The following is a 13,738-nucleotide window of genomic DNA, read 5'->3' as shown; positions in this document are numbered from 1 at the left end:
TTATTTTTATCTGAGAAAGAAAGAGGCAGAGAGCAGAGAGCGAGAGAGAGTGAGAGAGAGGGAGGCAGATAGAGAGAATGGGTGAGCCAGCGCCTTCAGCAGCTGCAAATGAACTTCAGAGCATGCACCACTCTGCATCTGACTTACGTGGGTCCTGGGGAATCGAACCTGGGTCCTTTAGCTTTCCAGGTTAGTGTCTTAACCACTAAGCCATCCCTCCAGCCTTAGTTCAAATATTTTTAACATTTTGAAGGAGGGTTGGTTATTTTCTCTGTCTGCACTTGTGTAGTCTGGGTGGATGTTGGCACACCTGAGCAGGGAGCTCTGTGTGCACGTGTGAGTAGAGGGCATGATTTTCACAAACACCACCCACCACACACAGCATGTGATGTAACTCATATCTTCATGCTTGCTAGTGAAGGGCTTGACTGAGCCATGTTCCAGGCCCCTGTTTCTTTTTTTATTTTCTTTTTCTTTTTGGGGGGATGGGGGGAAGTGGTGGTGATTCTGAGGCCTTGGAAGTCACTCTGTAATCCCAGATTGCTCTGGAACTCACAGTGATCCTCGATTAAAGGCATGCACCGCTATGCCCAGCACTGTTTGTTTTTGAGGTATGGTCTCACTGTGGCTTGAATTCACCATTATCCTGTCTCTGCATCTCTGTGGGGATGACAGCCATGCATCACTGCTTTGCCTAGACTTTCCTCACAACTATTTCTTGTCCAGAGAAGCCTGGAGTGACTTTTTTCCAATGCCTCTGGGGGCTAAAGGAGGGTTGGGAAAGGAGTGGAGTCCATGACAGATTATGTACAGAATCCAGCTGCTCTTTAATGTACTTGAATGTACCTTGTCTGGACGCCACAGGTCCGCTTTACCAGGGCCAACTGCAAAAAGGGTCTCCACTAGGTGGCACTTGAGAGGTGCCTCTGTCAAGCCTGCCCTTCCCTCCGGCCATAGCTGTCCCTTAAGGTCCCCACCTCTCCTTCTTTGTGTGTGTGTGCATGTTTGCACGTGTGTGAATGCAGAGGCCAGAAGTTCGGAAGTTACTTAATCAGTTGCTTTTTTTTTTTTTCTTTTCCAGGTAGGGTTTTGCTCTTGCCCAGGCTGACCTGGAATTCACTATGTCATCTCAGGCTGGCCTTGAACTCACAGCGGCCCTCCTACCTGTGCTGAGATTAAAGGGGTGTGTCACCATGTCCGACTTCCAGTATAGTTTAAATTTATTTATTTATTTTCAAGCAAAAAGAGAGAAGGAGAGAGAGAATGGGCGTGTCGGGTCTGGAGCAGGGCCTCTAGCCGTTGCAAAGGAACTCCAGATGCATGTGCCACCTTGTGCATTTGGTTGTACATGGCTACTGGAGAATTAAACCCAGGTCATTAGCCTTTGTAGGCAAGTGGCTTAACCACTGACCTGAGCCATCTCTCCAGCTGCTCCACTGTATTTATTCATTTTTGGTTTTTCAAGGTAGGGTCTCACTATAGTCCAGGCTGACCTGCATTCACTATGTAGTCTCAGGGTTACCTCAAACTCACAGTAATCCTCCTACCTCTGCCTCCTGAGTTCTGGATTAAAGGTGTGCAATGCCACTCTTGGCTTTTTTATTTATTTTAGAGATAGAGACAGAAAGAGAGAGAGAATTGGCATGCCAGGGCCTCAGTTACTGCAATGGAACTCCAGATGCTTGCCCCACCTAGTGGACATGTGTGACCTTGTGCTTGCCTCACCTTTATGTGTCTGACTTATGTGGGATCTGGAGAATTGAACATGAGTCTTTAGGCTTTGCAGACAAGTGCATTAACCACTAAGTAATCTCTCCAGTCCTTGTATTTTTTGTTTATTTGCTTTTGGAGGTAGGATCTCACTCTAGCCCAGGCTGACCTGGAATTTACTATGTAGTCTCAGGGTGGCCTCAAACTCACAGTGATCCTCCTACCTCTGCTTCTTGAGTGCTGGGATTAAAGGTGTGCACCACCATGTCTAGCTTTTTTTTTTTTTAAGTAGGGTCTCACTCTAGCTGAGGATGACCTGGAATTCACTATGTAGTCTCAGTCTCAGGGTGGTCTCCAAGATGTGTGCCACCATGCCCGACTCTGGCTTGTTTTTTTGGTTTGTTTTTGTTTTTCAAGGTAGGGTTTCACTCTAGCTCAGGCTGACTAGGAATTCACTACATAATCTCTGGGTGGCTTTGAACTTGTGGCGATCTTCCTGCCTCTGCCTTCCGAGTGCTGGGATTAAGGCATGCGCCACCACGCCCTGCCTTTGTTATTATTATTTTTTTTAATATTTATTTATTTATTTGAGAGAAAGGAGAAAGTCAGAGAGAGAAAGATAGAAGAGAGAGAGAGAATGGGTGAGCCAGGGCCTCCAGCTACTGAAAACAACCCTTGTGCATCTGGTTTACATGGGTCCTGGGGAACTGAGCCTCGAACAGGGTACCTTAGGTTTCACAGGCAAGCGCTTAACTGCTAAGCCATCACTCCAGTCCAGTTGGTTTATTTTTTTTTTTTTTTTTTTGAGGCAGGGTCTCTTGCTAAATTTAGAGCTCACCAACTTGACTAGACTGGCTGTCCAGCAAGCCCTAGGGAGCAGTCTGTCTCTGTCTCCCCAGTGCTGGGATTACAGGCTCACGTTACTCTAGCTGGCGTTTTTACCTGGGTGCTTGGGATCTGAACCCAGGTCCTGACACGTGCACAGCAGGCACATTGCGCGCTGAGACATCTCCTCCTGTAGCCTGCCTTTTCCTTTTATGGCTTAGTTGTCCCCAGGCCTGTGTTCTTTCTCCTTCCATCCTTCCTTCCCTCCCTCCCTCCCATAGTTCCTCCTGACTCACTCGTTCTCAGCTAGCTCATTATTTTGTCCAAATTTCTTAAGCTTGGTGTACTGGGGGTGAGGTCTTAACACTCCTATGAAGGTTGTGGGAAGCATTCCTCAGAGAGCTTCCGTACAGTGTCCAACACATACAAACACACTATTCAACCTTTTAAAAATTTTTTGTTTATTTTTATTTATTTGAGAGAGAGAGAGAGAGAGAGAGAGAGAGAATGGGCACGCCAGGGCTTCCAGCCTCTGCAAACGAACTCCAGATGCCTGCGCCCCCTTGTGCATCTGGCTAACGTGGGTCCTGGGAAATCGAGCCTCCAACCCGGGTCCTTAGGCTTCACAGGCAAGCACTTAACCACTAAACCATCTCTCCAGCCCCTCAACCATTTTTTGTTTGTGTTTGTTTCTTTGCTTTGAGGCAGTTTTTCAATATGCACCTCAGGTTGGTTCAAACTTGCCATCCTCCTGCCTCAGCCTCTCTGACTCCTGATTCCCCAACACTGGAATTCCAGGCGTGAACCACCCCGCCTGACTGAACCATTCATTCTCTTTCAGCTTTCTCCTTCCTCCTCTTTTTCTCCAGAGCCCTTTCCTTGTCCCACACTCGCTTCCCTTTTGCCTGTGGCCACCCCAAGCCCTCTGCAACTCCCCAGCTCAGCACCAGCCCCCACCATGTCCTTCCAGCTGCCGAGGTTCCTGCAGGCTAGCTGGAATCAGAGCGCAAGTGACTTGCCAAACTAGGTCCTGGTAAGTATGCTGGTCCTCAGCCTCACCCAAAGTGACCCCAGCCCCAAGGACAGGACAGCCTGAGCCTGCGGTTGGCTGGCCCCATTTGTCAGAAACACAAGCCTTCCCAGACAAGCCAGGCCAGGTGTTAGGCGCTGGGAGCCTCCCACACTGACCCCCACCCCACGTCTTCTGAGGAGAGGGACTGAGGGGCTCCCCCACTAGATCCCACTGTTGAAGACCTACTTGTATCTGAGGCTTATGTTTAACCATTTCATCATCTCATGGAATTCTCTCTCTTTTTTAAAATATTTTATTTTTATTTATTTGAGAAAAAGACACAAGGAGGGAGGGAGGGAGGGAAGGGGAAATAGAGAGAATGGCCTCAATGCCACTGCAAAGGAACTCCAGACTCTTGTGTCAGCTTGTGCATTGGGCTTACGTGGGTCCTGGGGAATTGAACTGAGGTCCTTTGGCTTTGCAGGCAAGTGCCTTAACCTCTGAGTTATCTCTCCAGCCCTCATGGAATTTTCATAAGCTACCCCTAGATATTAGTGCCTCCTGGCATCCAAGAGGAAACTGAGTTCAAAGAGGTTGGTCATGAGGCTGGGGGATGGGGCTGTGTTTGCTGCGCAACTCATGACCATAGCAAGCACGCCCAGGACCCAGGCAGAAGCTGGCATCTGCGATCCCAGTACACCTATGGCGAGAAGGGACAGGACAGGACCGACTGGGCCTAGGGTTGGCTGGCCCTTTTGTCTGAAACACAAATGGAGAGAAGAGACGAGAGAATACTCCGGAAGTGCTCAGCTCAAAGGGAGATTACAGGGGCATTTGCCACCACACCTTGTTTATGCGGTGCTGGGGAGCAAGCCCAGGGCTTCATGCATGCTTGCTGGGCACTCTACCAGCTGAGGTACACTCCAAAGATAGTTTGGCTTTTTTTTTTTTTTCTTTAAGACAGGGTCTCAGTACTCTGAAGGCAGAGGTAGGATTGCTGTGAGTTCAAGGCCACCCTGAGACTACATAGTGAATTCTAGGACAGCCTGGGCTAGAGTGAGACCCTACCTCAAAAAAAAAAAAAAAAACAGGACTGGAGAGATGGTTCAGTGGATAAGACACTTGCCTGTGAAGCCTAAGGACCCCCAGGTTTGATACCCAGAACCCACATAAACCAGACTTATATGGTGGCATATGCATCTGGAGTTGGTTTGCAGTGGCTAGGGGCCCTGGCATGTCTGCTTTCTCCCCTCTCTCCTAAGTAAGTAAATAAAAACAAAATATTTATTTTTTGTTCACTTTTCTTTATTTATTTGAGAGATACAGACAGACAGAGAGAGAAAGAGGCAGACAGAGAGAGAGAATGGGTGCACTAGGACCTCCAGCCACGGCAAACCAACTCCAGATGCATGCGCCACCTTGTGTATCAGGTGTATGTGGGTACTGGGGAATCAAGCCTTGAACCTGGGTCCTTAGGCTTCACAAGCAAGCGCTTAACCACTAAGCCGTCTCTCCAACCCCCCCAAAAAAAAATATTTAAAGGAAAAAAAGAGGTTGATAACTAGATTTAACCTGTATCATTCTCCTCAACCCCTTTATAGAAGCGTAAAAATCTTTCTTCATATTCTTTGCTTTTCTGTTCCTTTTATTTGAGCCAGAGTCTCACTATGGCTTTGCTGGCTTGGAACTTGCTATGTAGACCAAACTGGCATTCAATCTGTCATCTTTGTGCCTCCGCCCCTGAGTGCCGGGGTTACAGGTGTGTTATGCCACATCAGGCAAGACATTTCAAATATACGTCAAAGACCATGCGGGAGGCTGGAGAGATGGCTTAGCTGTTAAGCGCTTGCCTGTGAAGCCTAAGGACCCCGGTTCGAGGCTCGGTTCCCCAGGTCCCACGTTAGCCAGATGCACAAGGGGGAGCAAATGTCTGGAGTTCGTTTGCAGTAGCTGGAAGCCCTTGCGCGCCCATTCTCCCTCCCCCTCCTCTCTATATATATGCATATGTATGTGTGTGTATATATATATATATATATATATGTATATGCATATTTATGTGTATATATATATATATGCATATGTATGTATATATATCCCTCTTTCTCTGTCTGTCACTCTTAAATAAATAAATAATAAACAAAGACCATGTGGGAAGAAAATTAAAGCATGCCCACACCAACAGTTCTTTTCATGTTTTATTCAGCTGTTTTCTCAATGAAAAGTCAGGTATCAGAATGGCCCCCTCTCACCTACCCTGGTGGTGCAGATCTAAGATGCAAACCTGTGATGTGGGAGGCTCAGACAAGAGGATAGCAAATTCACGATCTACCTGAGCTAGAGTGAGTTCAAGCCAGCCTCCTGAGTGTAGTGAGACCCTGTCTCAAAATAAACAGGAAAGGGCTGGAGAAGAGGTGGCTGAGTGGTTAAGGTATTTGCCAAAGGATCCCAGTTTGATTCTCCAGGACCCACGTAAGCCAGATGCACAAGGGGGCGTATGCATCTGAAGTTCATTTGCAGTGGCTGGAGGCCCTTGATGTTTCATTCTCTCTCTCTGTCACTCTTAAATAAATAAATAAAAATGAACAAAAAATTCACAAAAACAAAAATAAAGAGTTCAGACAGAGCTGGGTGTGGTTGGTGCATACCTTTATTCACAGCACTTGGGAGGCAGAGGTAGGAGTATCACAGTGAGTTCAAGGCCACCGTGAGACTACACAGTGATCCGGGGTCAGCCTGGGCTAGAGCAAGACATATATATGCAGGCCTGGGGAGATGGCTGAGCAGTTAAAAGCACTAGCTTGTAAAACTTGATTGCCTGGGTTCCATTTCCACATAAAGCCAGATGTACAAAGTGGCGCCTACATCTTAAATTCCCATTCCCTCTTTCTCTCTCAAATAAGTAAAAGTATTTATTTATTTGTTTTGTCTTTTTTTTTAATTTTTTATTTATTTATTTGAGAGCGACAGACACAGAGAGAAAGACAGATAGAGGGAGAGAGAGAGAATGGGCGCGCCAGGGCCTCCAGCCTCTGCAAACGAACTCCAGACGCGTGCGCCCCCTTGTGCATCTGGCTAACGTGGGACCTGGGGAACCGAGCCTCGAACCGGGGTCCTTAGGCTTCACAGGCAAGCGCTTAACCATCTCTCCAGCCCTTGTTTTGTCTTTTTGAAGTAGGGTCTCACACAGTGAGTTCAAGATTAACCTGAGACTACATAGTGAATTCCAGGTCAGCCTAGGCTAGAGTGAGACCCTACCCTGAAAAGTACAAACAAACTATATATATATGTATATAGATAGATAGATATAGATATAGATATATAGATATGCAAACAAAAATAAAAACCAAGGTTCCTACCAAGAATAGATGGTAAGACCCTATTGCTAAAGACTCCACATACTTGGGCTGCAAAGTCACTGTGAAACCCTGCTGGAACTGAGCTGATAACCTCCTCCATGTAGACCAGCTGATGGAAAGCTGGCAAAAGCCATGCTTCATGCAGTTCAATGGGAGAGAGAGAAATCACCAGTGAAGATACTCAACAGTGGACACTGCAAGCCTTGTATTTGGCCAGGCAGGCCAAATGAGCCAACGGGTACAATCGTGGCATGTCTGTTATACGGAAACCAACTGCTCTCTAATTTGACTTGAGGCCTGATCCACAAGAGGGAATACATCCCTGATACTGAAAACCTACAACAGGGGTAGTCATGAGCCCTAGGAGTGTAACATCTGCTGGTGTCTGGCTAAATGTGTATACTGAGTTCGCCACACTGCCCAGTAAGCACTTCTCTTAATGTTCATACTCTCACTTTTGGTTAGAGAAGCTTTTCTTTTCAAGTGACTTTGGGATTACTCAGAAAGCATCATGGTGCTGAGAAGTGACAGAGGAGTGCTCAGCACTGCAATATCTGTAACACATCTTCCAAGGCTCAGGGTCCATTGCGGAAGAGGTGGTGGAAAGGATGTAAGAGCCAAAGGAAGGGTAGGACTCCTTACAACGTGCTCCTCCAGACACAGAATGCCCTGGCTATCCATGACCTCACAGTGCCTGACACTACCTACACAAGACCATCATAATAGGAGGAGAAGATGATGACATCAAAATAAAAGAGAGACTGATTGAGAAGGGGAAGGGATATGATGGAGAGTGAAGTTTCAGAGGGGAAAGTGGGGAAAGGGAGGGAATTACCATGGGATATTGTATACAACTGTGGAAGTTGTCAATAAAAAAAAAAAAAAACCAAGGCCGGGTTTAATCCCAGCCCTCTGGAGGCAGAGGTATTAGGATCTCCATGAGTTCGAGGCTGCCCTGAGCCTACAGAGTGAATTCCAGGCCAGTCTGGAAACCCCTCCCCCAAAAATAATAGTAATTAATAAAAACCAAATATATGAGCTGGCCCCCACGCACACCTTTAATCCCAGCACTCAAGAGGCAGAGGTAGGAGGATTGCCATGAGTTCGAGGCCACCCTGAGACTACAGAGTGATTTTTCAGGCCAGCCTGAGCTAGAGTGAGACCCTACCCCAAAAAAGCAAAACAATAAAATAAAATACAAATACATGAGTATTTTCCTCCTTTAGTCGTGCTTATCCATCCATGCGCCCTCCTGCCCACGTGCAGAACGTCTGTGCCTCCTCGCTGGGGGGACAGCCCACGCATCGCTGCTGGCCCGCCCTGGACCTTCCTCCGGCACCACTTGCCCAGCCCCCGGGCGGGGCAGGGCGGTCCCCGCAGTCGCCCCTAGGGGACCCGCAGGACACGTTGAAAGCCCAGGCCACCCCTCGGCGGAGGAAGCCCCCCACCCCCAGGTGCAGAGAGGGAAACTGAGGCCCAGAGCCAGGCGACACGCCTGCCAAAGGCGCAGCAGGCGCGTGGGGCCGGATGACACCCAAGGGAGCCTGCGCCCCAGCGTCACGGACCAACCCGTGACTCACATTCCCAAGGGGGGTGGGGAGAGGGCGCGGCTGCGCGTCAGAATTGCTTTCTTTTTTTTTTTCAAAAAATTTTTTTAATTGACAACTTCCATAATTGTACACAATAACCCATGGCCATTGCCCCTCCCCCACTTTCCCCTTTGAAACTTCACTCTCCATCACATTCTTTCCCCCTCTCAATCAGTCTCTCCTTTATTCTTTATTTTTTTATTTATTTATTTTTTTTTTGGTTTTTCCAAGTAAGGTCTCACTGTAGCCCAGGCTGACCTGGAATTCACTATGTGGTCGCAGGGTGGCCTCGAACTCACAGCGATCTTCCTACCTCTGCTTCCCCCAGTGCTGGGGGATTAAAGGTGTGCACCACACGCCCGGCTCCTCTCTCTTGCTTTGATGTCATGATCTTTTCCTCCTATTATGATGGTCTTTTAAAAAAATATTTTATTTATTTTATTATCTTTTTTTTTTGTTTGTTTGTTTGTTTTCGACGTAGGGTCTCACTCTAGCCCAGGCTGACCTGGAATTAACTCTGTAGTCTCAGGGTATATTTTATTATCTGATAGAAAGAGGCAGAGACAGAGACAGAGACAGAGACAGAGACAGAGAGATTGGGCATGCCAGGGCCTCCAGCCACTGCAAAGGAACTCCAGGCGCATGCACCCCCTTGTGCATCTGGCTTATGTGGGTCCTGGGGAATCAAACTGAGGTCCTTAGGCTTTGAAGGTAAAGGCTTTAAGTCATTTCCCCAGCCCCTGATGGTCTTTTTTTTTTTTAATTTTTTAAAAATTATTATTTATTTATTTATTTGAGAGCAACAGACACAGAGAGAAAGACAGAGGGAGAGAGAGAGAATGGGCGCGCCAGGGCTTACAGCCTCTGCAAACGAACTCCAGACGCGTGCGCCCCCTTGTGCATCTGGCTAACGTGGGACCTGGGGAACGCAGCCTCGAACTGGGGTCCTTAGGCTTCACAGGCAAGTGCTTAACCACTAAGCCATCTCTCCAGCCCCCTTTTTTTTTTTTTTTTTTTTGAGGTAGGTTTTCACTCAAATCCAGGAGCCCAGGCTGACTGGAAGCTCACTGTGCAGCCCCAGGCTGACCTTGAACTCCCAGGGATGTTCCTACCTTCTACTTTCCTGAGTGCTGAAAGTCAAGTCATGTGCCACCATGCCTGGCCATCCAATGCTCCTCCAACCTAGAACTTGCTGTGTAGACTCAGGCTGGGCTCGAACTCAGGGCGATGCTCCTACCTCTCTTCCTGAGTACCGGACTTGATTTTATAATCATGCTGCCTCAGCCTTCCCAGTAAGCTGGGATCACAGGTGTGCACCACCAGGCCTGAAGGACGCTGCATTCATTGAGTGCCCAGGGTTTGCAGGCTGACTTGTATGTCTCCGCGGGCCTGGCTATGCAGGCTGCGGCTCCTCAGAGAGTTCATGGAGGTCAGCCCCAGTAAGAAGCATTCCTCTCCTCCCATTCTTTCTCACCCCCAGTGCCAGGTCAAACTGTTATGCTTGCAAACCCCCACAGTTGACTGTCTACTCCCTTGTTGACAGACCGGGAAACTAAGGCTGTAAGCAAAAGTAATCAATATAGTCACATACTTATAACCCCAGCCACTGGCGGCTGAAACAAGAGGATTACCACAAGTTCAAGGCCAGGTGAATATATAGTGAATTCCAGGCCAGCCTAGGCTACAGCAAGATCCTACCTCAAAAAACAAAAAACAAAAAGAAAAGAAAAGAAATAAAACCAAACACACCAAGAAAAAGGGCTGGACAGATGGCTCAGTGGTTTTTTTTTTTTGTTTTTTTTTTTTAGGGTTTCATTGCAGCTCAGACTGACTTGGAATTCACTGTGTAGTCTCAGGGTAGCCTCGAATTCATGGCAATCCTCCTACCTCTGCCTCCCATCTGCTGGAATTAAGGGCATGTGCCACCATGCCCGGCAAGGGTGCTTTGTTTCGAAGACACACGCTGGCTTCGATTCCCCAGCGCCCATGTAAAGCCTGATGCATAGAGTGACACATATATCTGGAGTTCCATTACAAGGTAGGAGGGCCTAGCACATTCCCTCTATCTCTTTGCATAAAAGTAAATAAACATTTTATTTAGTTATTTATTTGAGAAAAAGAGGCAGAAAGAGAGAGAGAATGGGCACGCCAGGACCTCCAGCCACTGCAAACAAACTCCAGATGCAAGTGCCCCTTGTGCATCTGGCTTACATGGGTCCTGGAGACTTGAACCAGTATCCTTTGGCTTTGCAGGCAAATGCCTTAACTGCTAAACCATCTCTCCGGACCTAAATAAACACTTTTTGTGTGTGTACATAGACCAGATGCACATGATGGCACATGCATCTGGAGTTTGTTTGCAATAGCTAGAAGCCCTGAAGCATCCATTCTCTCTCTCTCTGCCTTTCTCTCTCTCAAATAAATAAATAAATATGAAATATTAAGCCGGTATGGTGGCACATGCCTTTAATTCCAGCAGTCGGGAGGCAGAGGTAGGAGGATCACCATGAGTTTGAGACCACCCTGAGACTACATAGTGAATTCCAGGTCAGCCTGGGTTAGAGTGAAACCCTACATCGGAAAAAAAAAGAACACCCCCCCCCCAAAAAAAAAGTCTGCTTGGGCTACAGACAGAATGAGTTCAAGAACAATTTGGGCAATTTAGTGAGACATCTCAAAAAAAAAAAGAAAAAAAAAAAAAGAACTGTGGATATAGGTCAGTAATAAAGTACTTACTAGTCAATCCCCAGCACCCATAAAAGGGGGAGGCAGGGCTGGGGAAATAGCTTAGTGGTTAAGGCATTTGCCTGCAAAGCCAAAGGACCTAGGTTCGATTCCCTAGGACCCACTTAAGCCAGATGCACAAGGTGGCACACATGTATGGAGTTCATTTGCAGTGGCTGGAGGTCCTGGCATGTCCATTCTCTTCCTTTCTCTCTCTCTCTCTCTCTCTCTCTCTCTGCCTCTTGCTCTGTTAAATAAATAAATATTTTTTAAAGGGGGCTGGAGAAATGGCTCAGCAGTTAAGGCACTTGCCTGTGAAGCCCAAGGACTCAGGTTCAATTCTCCAAGTCCCATGTAGGCCAGATGCACATGGTGTCGCATGCGTCTGGAGTTCATTTGCAGTGACTAGAGGCCTTGGTGTGCCCATTCTCCCTCTCTCTCTCTCCTTTCCACCTCTCTTTCTGTCTCAAATGAATAAATAAAAATAAATCTTATTAAAAAAGGGGGAAGGGGCTGGAGAGATGGCTTAGCGGTTAAGCACTTGCCTGTGAAGCCTAAGGACCCCGGTTTGAAGCTCAGTTCCCCAGGTCCCACGTTAGCCAGATGCACAAGGGGGCACACACGTCTGGAGTTCGTTTGCAGAGGCTGGAAGCCCTGGCGAGCCCATTTTCTCTCTCTCCCTCTGTCTTTCTCTCTGTGTCTGTCGCTCTCAAATAAATAAATAAATAATTTTTTAAAAAAGGGGGGAGGCAGAGGGTCATGTAGGAGCTTAGTAAGTAGCTCTCAAATTGGTAGAGGCACCCCAATCCTTAGAGATGTTGAATACATACACACCCTGTAAAATTCATGTACAAGGGGTTGAAGAGATGGCCCAGAAGTTAAGGCACTGGCCTGCAAAGCCTAAGGACCTGAGTTTGATTTCCACGTACCCAGATAGACAAGGCGGCGCATGCATCTGGAGTTTATTTGCAGCAGCTAGAGGCCCTGGTATGCCCATTCTCTCTGTCTCTCTTTTATCTCTCCCTGCTTGCAAATAAACATAAATAAATATGAACAGAGAGAGGGCTCAGCAGTTAAAGGCACTTGCTTGCAAAAGTAAATAAATAGGGCTGGGTGTGGTGGCACACATCTTTAATTCCAGCACTCAGGAGCAAAGGAAGGATCGCCATGAGCTGAAGGCCACTCTGAGACCACATAGTGAATTCCAGGTCAGCTTCGGCTAGAGCAAGACCCTACCTCAAAAAAATATAACATAATAAAAATAAATAAATAGGGCTGGAGAGATGGCTTAGCGGACACAAGGGCATTAGGTCACACATGTGCACAAGGTGGTGCACACTTCTGGAATTGGATTGCAGCGGCTAGAGGCCCTGGGGTGCCAATTCTCTCTCTCTCATTAAAAAACAAATAGCCTCCTTTTAGCTCCAGCTTCCAAGGTGACAAAAAAAGCAAAGGTACAACTGCGGAGCCAAGAAAGGCCACAGGCAAGTGCAGCCCATCCGCCGCACTAACTATGCCCAATGTGTGCCGAAGAACAAGGCTAGTAAGAAGTTTGTGATTTGGGGCCGGAGAGATGGCTTAGCGGTTAAGCACTTGCCTATGAAGCCAAAGGACCCCGGTTCAAGGCTCGGTTCCCCAGGACCCACGTAAGCCAGATGCACAAGGGGCGCATGCATCTGGAGCTTGTCATTCAGGACATGGTAGAGGCCGCCGTCAGGGACATTTCCAAAGCCGGTGTCTTTGACGCTTCTTCCCAAGCTCTATGTGACACCGCATTACTGTGAGCTGGGTAATTCACAGCAAGGTGGTCAGGAATTGATCTTGAGAAACCCCGAAGAACCGAACTTCCCCACCTGGCGTTAGACCTGCTGGTCCTGCTCCACGGCTGCTGCCAAAGCCCATGTAAAGAGAGGAATTCTTTTGACCTTTTTTTTTTTTAGGAGGATTTTTAAAATTTAACTCATTTTTTTAAAAAAATTATTTATTATTTATTAAAGAGAGAGAGGAAGAGGCAGGTAGAGAGAATGGGCATGCCAGCCCCTCCAGCCACTGCAAACAACCTCCAGATGCATGTGCCCCCTTGTGCATCTGGCTTACATGGTTCCTCGGAATCGAACCAGGGTACTTAGGCTTCACAGGCAAACACGTTAACCGCTAAGCAAGCCATTCCTCAGACCCTCTTTTTTTTTTTTTTGGTCTGTTTGTTTTTGTTGTTTTGTATTTTGAGGCAGGGTTTCACTTTGGCCCAGGCTGACCTAGAATTCATTCTGTAGTCTCAGGGTAGCCTCGAACTCATGGCAATTCTCCTACCTCTGCCTCTGCAGTGCTGGGATTAAAGGTGTGCACCACCACGCCCGGCCCTAATTCTTTTTTTTTTTTTTGGTTTCTCGAGGTAGGGTCTCACTCTGGCCCATGCTGACCTGAAATTAACCATGCAGTCTCAGGGTGGCCTCGAACTAACGGCGATCCTCCTACCTCTGCCTCCGAAGTGCTGGGATTAAAGATATGTGCCACCACGCCCA

At 47.5% G+C, this 13,738-nt stretch overlaps 1 pseudogene; it reads left to right on the top strand.

Moving 5' to 3' along the window:
* Positions 1-13,122, top strand: part of LOC123458573 — a 43,368-nt pseudogene extending 30,246 nt beyond the window's left edge.
* Positions 13,123-13,738: the final 616 nt, after the last annotated feature.

The sequence above is a fragment of the Jaculus jaculus genome, chromosome 2, assembly GCF_020740685.1.
Source record: "Jaculus jaculus isolate mJacJac1 chromosome 2, mJacJac1.mat.Y.cur, whole genome shotgun sequence".
NCBI classification, from domain to species: domain Eukaryota; kingdom Metazoa; phylum Chordata; class Mammalia; order Rodentia; family Dipodidae; genus Jaculus; species Jaculus jaculus.
Note: the sequence above shows the minus strand (reverse complement) of the source record. Positions and strands in the feature narration are given on the sequence as shown.